This window comes from Mustela nivalis, assembly GCF_964662115.1.
Source record: "Mustela nivalis genome assembly, chromosome: 2".
Lineage (NCBI taxonomy): Eukaryota > Metazoa > Chordata > Mammalia > Carnivora > Mustelidae > Mustela > Mustela nivalis.
The window spans coordinates 53,839,742-53,849,948 of NC_139021.1; the positions used below are offsets into that span (position 1 = coordinate 53,839,742).

Here is a 10,207-nt window from a genome sequence, read left to right on the forward strand (position 1 = left end):
TAGTTGCCTTAAATAGTGATTCCTTTGATGGATCCGGGCAAAATAAATTGAAAACTTTCTGGAAAAGTTTCACCATTCTAGGTGACTTTATGAACATTCATATTCATATTGGCCCAAATACCAACATCAATACGAGTGTGGAAGAAGCTGACTCCAACCCTCACTGATGACTCTGAGGGGTTTAAGACTTCAGCAGAAGTAACTGCAGATGTGGTGGAAAAAGCAAGGGAGCTGGAATTAAATGTGACTGTATTGCTATAATCTCATGATAAAACTTTAACAGATGAGGAGCTGCTTCTTGGGATGAGCAAAGAAAGTGATTTCTTAATAGGAAATCTACTCCTGGTAAACTGCTGTGATGATTGTTGAAATGACAATAAAGGATTCAGAATGAATGAACCTACTTGATAAAGTGGCAACAGAATTTGAGAAGATTGACTCTAATTCTGAAGGAAGCTGTACTGTAGGTAAGATGTTATCACACAACATTGCTACAGAAAAATCATCTGTGAAAGAAAGAGTCAATTAATGCGGCAAACTTCATTATTGTCTATTTTAAGAAATTGCCACAGACATCCCAACTTTCAGCAGCCACCACCTTAGTTAGTCAGCAGCCATCAATATCAAGGCAAGACCCCCTACCAGCGAAAGATTACAACTCACAGGAAGCTTAGATGATAGCATTTTTTAGGAATAAAGTATTTTTTAATTAATTATGTACATTTTTTAAGACATAATGACATTACACACTTAAAAGACTATAGTATAGTCTAAGCATAACTTGTACATGCACTGGCAAACAAAAAATTTATTTGTCTCACTTTACTGCAGTGGTCTCAAACCAAACACCTAATATTTCTGAGGTGTCTGTACATATAATTGCTATGTTAATTAGACTCCTCAGGAAGGCAATTTTCCTTACCAAAATCCTACCTATATCTTCAGCCAATAAACTGTTTCACAATAAAATATTCCAGACGCTATGTCCTTAAGATCTAAAATCTATAATGTGTAAATGAATACTTTGAAAAATCCTTTACATCAACAATGACAGATTAAGCATTTACTATACGCTGAACACTGTGCTATCCCCAAAGGATATAAACAAATAAATAAATAGGATGGGTCAGTGGAGGTGTTGACATTATAATAAGTAAATTACGAAATATCCAATTTGTATAACTGTTAAACGTCTCAAGTGAAAGCACCATCTTAGTTTTATTTTTAGAACGCTCTGTTATGGATTTGTCACAAATTAAATTGTCACCCACGGAAAAGCTTCCATAAGAGAAGTAATTCAAAAGAAGCAAGGTATGCAAGTAGGAGTTTAAAACTTTTCCTACACTCTGACTAACCAATCACACAACTCAACTAAAAAGAAATCTTTTAGGAAACGAAAATATACTGTTTGGTTTATTGCATTTACAGAGAAAAAAATAGCTGTCTGATTTTCTTCCTTTTTCAAAAGGAGATGTCATATGGATACAGCTTCATCACTTGGGGAATAAGTCAGATATTGTCTGTCTTGAATGAATATCCCTTAATGAATAACCTTAAGATTATAATGTTTTCCTCTCTTTTTGAATAGTAACACTCATTCTGTGGAAACAAAGAAATAATTTTAAATGGATCAAATGAAATATACCTTTTGAAGTCCCTACTTAATTTATATACTTTCATTTCCACGGGACACAGCTGAAGTAAACACTGAAGTTACAGCACAGACTGAAAAAGAAGATCATGCACAAGCATTATCAACAAGACTCAAACTATGGAAAGAGCCCAAATGTCCATCCCCCAAATGTCCATCCAACTAATGGATGGAAAAAGATGTGGAATACATACATAATGGACTATTACTCAGCCGCCAAAAATGAAATCTTGCCATTTACAATGACATAGGTGGAAATAGAGTGTATTATGCTAAGCGAAATAAGCCAATAAGAGAAAGACAATTATCATAGGATTTCACTCATATGTGGATGTTAAGAAATGAAACAGATGAACATATGGGAGGTGGGGGATAGAGAGGGAGGCAAACAATAAGAGACTCTTAAAGACAAAACAAATGGAGAGTAGATGGAGGGAGGTGGTGGGGGGATGGGCTAGATGGGTGATGGGGATGACAGAGGGCACGTGTCATGTTGAGCACTGGGTGTTGCGTGTAGGTGATGAATCACTGAATTCTACTCCAGAAACCATATTGCACTGAATGTTAACTAACTAGAATTTAAATAAAAATTTGAAGAAAAAGGAAATCATGCACATGTATGAAAAGATTATCTATTGTGCTAAAATGGAGACAATGTAAGCCAATGATTTTACCCTGGGGCTCTGCACACCTACTTGCTAAAAGAGAAAACAAAACAAACTTTCTCCATTTGTCTCTCCTATTTTTTTCTCCCCTTTTCACCTTCCTCTCCATTTGTCAGAAACTCATATGAGAAAAGGAGTTATCAGGATTAGCTCTGGAGACCCAGATTTCCTTGGTTTGCACTCATTATACTCAATAGCTTTGAGTAAACAAAGATTTTTTTTCATGCCTCCGTTTAATATTCTGAATACAATCAGTTGGAGTATTTCAATATGGTTTATACATTTGGGTAAATGTGATTCATCTCTGACCCTCATATTTTATCACTTTGAAACATAAATCTCTCACTTTTGGAAATGTCTTTTTGGTCCAGCATGATTATAAAATGATGTTAATTTAAGGTAGATTTAGTTTCAAGGAATATGTTATTTGCTGCATGGGGATATTTGTTAATGCTTCACGGTTTATTCCCTTATAAACTGATACACTTTAACCTTGATTTCTTTTCTTGATTTTTTGGGGGGGGGGAAGAGCAGAGGGAGAAAGAAAGAGAGAATCTTAAGCAGGCTTCACACTCAGCACAGAGCCCAATGCGGGGTTCGATTTCATGATCCTGAGATCACAACTTGTGTTGAAATCAAGAGTTGGATGTTTAACCAGTTGAGTTACCCAGGCACCCTTCTTTTCTTGTTTATTTGGCCAAAATTGTACCTCGAAATATACATGGTATGTAGCAAATTGTCATTTGTAGATAACCCAGTAACTATATATATTTATACCCTTACAAGTGCCATGAGGTATGCATCCAAAGAATTAGAAAATGTATGCTAAGACTTAAAAGATCGAATATCCGACCTTAAGGAGCATTCATTTACAGTGAAGAGGATGGAATCACGAAAGTTAACCAAGAATGCCAGGCATAGCTATAGACTAAAAGTTCTAACCCAGATCAAGGAAAGGCAAAATCCCTCATTGCTCTGGTCACACAACCTGGTTTCTCTAGGATAACCTCAGTTTTTATCTATGTCTTGATTTAGGCATTTCCTTCACGCAAAGGTGTCCAAGTTTGGATGATAAAAGACTCCTGAGGGAAACTCCATATTGGTGTGACATATCAAATGTGTGCTATTTTTGTTAGAAAAGAGGAGAGCGAAATAACATTATGAGGCACATGAAAGAATGATATAAATGTTGGTTTATCCCACAAATATTCAATTAATTTCCTTCTTCCCGGTCAGGATGGTTGGTATTTGGCATCAACATTGTCATGTGAACTGGTCTGTTGTCTGTAATTGTGAGGAGAGTTTGTTTACAAAATTTCTGAAAGATGAGACTACAATGTCCTAATACCCCATAATTTGGTTCTGGTGTAAGCTGGCAGTTTAGGAAGATCCTGAACTCCCCTCCTCCCAGGGGAACCCTGAGTCTACAGTTGCCCATGGAACGACTTCCTCTTAAAAACACATGAAAGGGGACGCCTGGGTGGCGTCCCACCCAGGGACGTTGGTTAAGCCGCGGCCTTCGGCTCGGGTCATGATCTCAGGGTCCTGGAATCGAGTCCCGCATTGGGTTCCTTGCTCATTGGGGAGCCTGCTTCTCTCTCTGCCTCTGCCTGCCGCTCTGCCTGTGTTCTCTCTCTCTCTCTCTGACAAAAAGATAAATAAATAAAATCTTAAAAACAACAACAACAAACACACACACACATGAACGCTGGGGGCGCCTGGGTCTATCAGTAGATGAAGCACCTGCTCTCTGCCGGGGTCAGGATTCCGAGGTCCCGGGCTCAGCCCCCTCCACACCCTGCTCAGCGAGGGTCTGCTTCTCCCTCTCCCTCTGCCACTCTCCCTGCTTATGCTCTCCTCTCTCTCTCTCTCAAATAAATAAAAAAAAATCTTAAAAAACAAAACACCTGAGCACTGGCTGAGGGACAACTGCACGTAGAGCAAACTAGAAGAACACAAGGCTGCAGCAGTGAGGAGAGGCTGGGACACAGCCTCACCATAACCGCCGCCGCCACCACCATCACGACCTTCGACCGGGAGGGTACGCAAAACCCAAAAAAAGGGTTCAAACCCCACATTAGGCTCTCCGACTTTAAAGGCATGCATGGGAGAAACCCCCAAAACACCTAATTTTGAAAACCGATGGGGCTCACACACACCCCGAGACCCCAAGACTCGCGACCCAAGAAAGGGCTCTTAAACGGCTTGCACACTTGAACTCGTCCTACTTCGAGCCCAGTCAGAGGCAACGAAAGTGAAGGGGGGCTCACCCGCTTCTCTGTTAACGCGTCGGTCTGAGTACCAGGCGTCGAATGTAACTCACACATCGAGAAGCCTGCCGGAACACCCTGAGAGAGCCGGACCGCCTCAGAGAGCGCCACCTTCACGTGCCTCCTTTACGTCGCTCCGGACGCCGGGACTCTCTACGGAAGGAAGCCTTTCCGTTCTTCCGGATCTCTGTGCTGCCGCCTAGCGGACGGCTCTAGATCGCCGGCCTCTGGAGGCCAGGGGAGCTTACACTTCTGGTCTCCAGGGACTCTAGAAATCAGTATCACCCAAGAAGGAGCTCATACCCTTGTCTGGCATCCCAGTTTTTGCAATTGCTGTTAGAGGACACTTCTACACAAGGCCTGGCTCTGGCTGCTGTGGCTTACCCTTGTGGTGCCCACAGAACTATGACCAATGGAGAAAGTTTCCTAAACAGTTACCACCTCCAGAGCATAGCAAGAAACAACAGACTCAGGAGCTCAGTTTTTTCTGCGAAGGAGACCTATTTTCTAACCATCAAGACTGTGGCCTCAGCGGTAGGCTGTTTTTTAAACACACATTGGGCCTGCTTGTAATCCTTTCCAGAGACCTCAGAGGGCTGGTGATGTCTTTGAGCTCACCTCCTGCTACACTGCAGGCTGCTAATGTCTCCTGGAGAGGACATTTACATGCCCATGTTCCCCTGATGTTTATGTCTGGTACCCCAATTTTTGCAGCTGCTTCCCAGGGGATGCTCCTTGATTGCATGACCCTAGTGACCAATGGAACATTCATTTCTGGGTCCTGCAGAACCTTGGCAATTCAAGAGATGATTCTTCTCGGGCTACTACCACCAAGGCACCACATAGAGCTGCCCCGGAGTCTCTGTGTGAAAGAAGCCTCATTGCTTGTTCTGGAGCTTTGGCTTGTGGCGCAAACTTCAGGCTTGGCACACATTCAGTGGTCTTTAAAGCTGCCAAACAGATAGCCAACAGATACGTGATAAGATGTTCTTCATCTGTAATCATTAGGGAAGTGCAAATCAAAACAGAATGAGATGTCACCTCATATCTGTTAGAAAGGCTACTATCAAAAGGACAGAAATTAACAAGTGTTGGCGAGGCTGTGGAGAAAAGGGAACCCGTGTGCAGTTGCTATGGAAAACAGTATGGAGGTTCCTCAAAACATTAAAAATAGAGCTACCATATGATCCAGCAATTCCACTTCTGGGTATGTTTCTGGAGGAAAATAAAAACATGAATTTGAAAAGGTATATGCACCATTGTGTTTATTGTAGCATTATTTATAATAGCCAAGGTATGGAAACAACCAAAGTATCCAATAGTGGACAAATGGTTAAATAAATTGTGATGATATATTTATATATTATTCAGCCATAAAAAAGAACAAAATCTTGCCATTTGCAACAACATGGATAGACTTCTCAGACATTATGCTAAGTGAGATAAATCAAAAGAAATGCAAATATCATATAAGCTCAATTATATGTGGAATCAAAAATATATGTTAAAAAAAAAAAGAAAAGAAAGAAAGAAAATCATGAATACAAAGAACAGATTGGTAGTTGCCAGAGGAAGGGATGGGAGAGATGGGAAAGAAATGGGCAAATTGTTTTGGTTTTGTTTTAAGTAAATTAATTGCATAAAAAATAAACCAGTTATTGATCTTCCTGGCATCTCATTTTTAAAGGTAGCTTGACACACGGTTAGAGACAAACGGTTTGGAACAAAAAGCCCCACATTCAAATCTCATTTCTGCCCTTTCTTGGCTCTGCGAACATGAAAAAATTTAGAGTGCCTTTATTTTTAAATTGAGATAGTGCTTATAAGATTTCAGAATAAGGAGTACACTTGCTGCAATGAGCACTGGGTGTTGTAAGGAAGTGTTGAATCACAAGATTGTACGCTTTTGAAACCAATATTGCACTGTGTGTTAACTAACTGGAATTTACATAAAATCTTTAAAAAATAAAATTAAAAATGAGATTGAATATGTGAAAGCACACTGTAGATTCCTTGGCTAACTGGAAGTGAACGGTCAAAATTTGTTGGCTCTAAAAATGCACAGCATGCTCAGACTCTTGAAATATAAACAGATCTATGAACCTGTCAGTAAAATCCCTGCAAAAAAAAGCAGCCAGACACTTGCAGCCACTCTGTCAAAGCCAGGTAAATGCAGGGTAAATACACTCATTCCCAAGCTCAAAAGAAGAACCTTGCCAAGTATCAGAAGAGGAGCCAAGCAAGTAGGCCTTTTTTGACTTGCATATGCCTCTAGTTCTGTGTCAGTACCCCTCAGAAAGCGTTAAAGTCATTATCACTAAAAAAGTACAAGTAAAATAAAGACAAAATGGGAATAGTTCCAAAATTGGTCCCAAATAAATGACAGTGTTAAAATATTCTCTTTTTCAGGAAGCTTTGAACTGCCTTGATGACTCAGTCTTCTATCTCCAAAGTCCCTTCCTGGTATCAGCTCCATGGTAGCATGAAACGATAAAGTTAATCCTCATAAGTCACCATGAACTTAGTCATCATATGGCCTCCACATCTGCCTTCTAGTTAATGGACTTGCAATGAATAAATAATGAATAAATAATCTGGTTCCAAAAGCTCTGCATGTTTATTCCCCCAAAGACTCACCCTATTGATTCTTTTTATGTTCTGATTCACAACTTCCCTTGTGGATTTTGGAGAAATACAGTCATATTTGAAAAAAGGACGAGGTTATATTCAGTTAAAGACACAGCTTCTACTTACTCTCTGGTTTGAGAATTGGAAGCAAATTTAAAAATAAAGAATTATGCTTTCTCCCTTACATGATAACTGAAATCTATGTATATCTCACAGTTCCAGAGAGGATATTGACAGGAAGACTTCCAAGTAAACATATAGACCCCCCGGGATTTTGCACCTCATGATGTTAGGACTGTAGAGTAATTCTTTCAAGTCACAAATTAAGAAGTAGAAGACGTGGACTCAGGCTTTAGCTCTGTCTTTAAACGGTTCTATAACTTTGGGCAATTTCTGTAAGTCTGATGCTTGGTTCACTGTTCCATACAATCAAAGAGCGGAGTTATAGTTTCCCTGAGGCTCCTTATCAATCCCAGAAGTCTAAAATTCTTCCATTCTAAATAGATCAGGAATCCATACATGTTTAAGAAACACCAACTAGGGCGCCTGGGTGGCTCAGTGGGTTAAGCAACTGCCTTCGGCTCAGGTCATGATCTCCGGGTCCTGGGATCGAGTCCCACATCAGGCTCTCTGCTCAGCAGGGAGCCTGATTCCTCCTCTCTCTCTCTGCCTGCCTCTCTGCCTACTTGTGATCTCTCTCTGTCAAATAAATAAATAAAATCTTAAAAAAAAAAGAAAGAAAGAAACGCCAACTAAATTCAAGAGACATTTTAACTCTTTCTCATATACTCATTTTATATTATAGTCTGCTCAGTATATGATAGTCAGTTGGGATGTGGAACAATTTTGATGAGAAAAAGTAGCCAATGAGTATTCTGCACCTGCTCTGTGTTAACATGTATTCTTATAATTCCTCCATACCAAATTTATCTCAAAATATTCAGTCTTTTTTTTTAAAATCAACCCTATAATACTAAGAAGTTCTTGACAACTAGTTGAAGCCTAAGTCCTAGTAATAAAATATCCTTTTTGACATCCTTCTTTCCATTTATTTCTCTGAAAATATTAGATATTTTCTTTTTCGCAAATGAAGTATTAATTTGTTTTTTTAAGGAAATTTGCATATCTCAAACTCTGGTGAGGGACAAAGTGGGTGTGGGGGCAGTTGGGAGAGAATTCCTTTTGAAATCGTAGGTGCCTTTTCCAAGGTCTACTGCTTACATTCATAATACCTGAGTTTTCACAAAGGGAAAAAAAAAAAAAAAAAGCAGGGAATTGGTTTTAAGTGGTCTGGCTCCCAGGCATGTCGTCGCAGAAACAAACACAAACCTTTCTGGCTTCACAGCTAGTGCAAACTGATTTGGCACAAATGAGCAAGACTTTCTCCTTCTTCAGAAATTTTATCGCAGCCTTCAGAGAACTCTGTTTTATACTAGCTTTATAAGAACACGGTGATCACAATGGGAGAAGCACCTCTTGGGTTTACGCAGAAACATAACCTGACCAACCAGGAGCATCAAACTTCCAAGAAGGCTGTCAAAGAATGCTGAGGGATGAAATCCCAAAGACACAAAAGAGATAGAAAGATACCCACATACAAAATACACCAAATCCCAAAACCGCTGTGAATGAGATGCAAAAGAAATATGGAAACAAAACCAGAAGACAAGAACTTAAAGATTCTTTGCTTGACTAAATTTTAGTCAGACTCTTGAACCTCTCCTAGGCTCATCTGTGCACTTCCTTACAAAATCCAGGTTTACCAAGAACTCTGCAAGTGAGTTTAGCCAAAACTCCCCTCTATATCTGATCAGATTCCTCATCCCTCATCTGATGTCTGATCACCTTGTCTGTCTTCAGCAAGAATCCCCTTACCTCTGAATTTCCTCTTAGTTTTCCATATATTGCCCCCCACCTTGCTCATTGTTTATAAACTCTGTTACTCAAGGTAAATCCATATGTAGATGAGTATTTAATTTATAATAGAATTGACATGGAAATTGAGTGAAGGAATAACGAAGATTTCAGTGAATGCTGTAGGACAATTGCTTATTCATTTAGGAAAAATATTGAGTACATAGAAAAAGCAAATTCATATTATTCAACTCATATGTGGAAGTCAGTTATGACAATTTTTGAAGAAAATTTGAGAGACCATCTTGATGGTAAGACCCAAGAGGAACCAAGATTGAGAAATACAACTACAATAAAATTAAACACAATTTTACTAAGACATTCCCAAAATTGAAAATCCAGACATATATTAGAATATATTCACTACTGGCCAGAGATTAGAAAATAGAAAATACTGGGAACTTAATAAATTACTTTTTGAAAAGGTAAACACCCCAGTATTTAAAAAAAAAAAAAAAGTAGGCAAAAGAATTGAGTAGGAATTTACAAAAGTGGAAGCAGGAATGATCTATAAACATTTGATAATATATTTAATCTCATTAGAATCATGGAAATGCAAATTAAAGCTGCAATATGAGAAGTTGTCATTCCCACCTACTGTAGAACAGTAAGAACTTTCATACAGATTTGATAGGTACATTAATTATTGCAGTGACTTTGAAAAACAGAAGCATACTATCTATTAAGTTTACATACACATGTTCCCAGGATCCAGCATTTTCACTCCTCCATAAATATACCCTCAAGAAAGAAAGCTTGCATATGAACACCAAAAGACATGAGCAAGAAGGACTAGAGAAGCACCACTTGGTTTTTGTTTTTGTTTTGTAAAGATTTCATTTTAGTTATTTGTCAGAGAGAGAGAGAGAGAGCACAAGCAGGGGGAGCAGCAGAGGTGGAGGAAGAAGCAGCCTCCCTGGCAAGGAGCCCGATGCCGGACTCTATCCCAGGAGCCTGGGATCACGACTGGAGCCAAAAGCAGACACTTAACCAAATGAGCCACCCAGGCATCCCAGAAGCATCACTTGTATTAGCAAGAAACAGGAAATAAAACAAATGTCTAATAGAAAAAATAAATA

General features: G+C 39.2%; 1 long non-coding RNA gene across 1 annotated transcript in view; it reads right to left on the minus strand.

The window, feature by feature from the left end:
- LOC309859058 overlaps window positions 1–4,689 on the minus strand; it is a 40,530-nt gene extending 35,841 nt beyond the window's left edge. The window contains exon 1 of the long non-coding RNA XR_014308515.1: window positions 4,587–4,689. This is a non-coding gene — a long non-coding RNA (uncharacterized lncRNA). The remainder of the gene's footprint in view (window positions 1–4,586) is intronic.
- Between the last annotated feature and the right edge of the window lie 5,518 nt (window positions 4,690–10,207).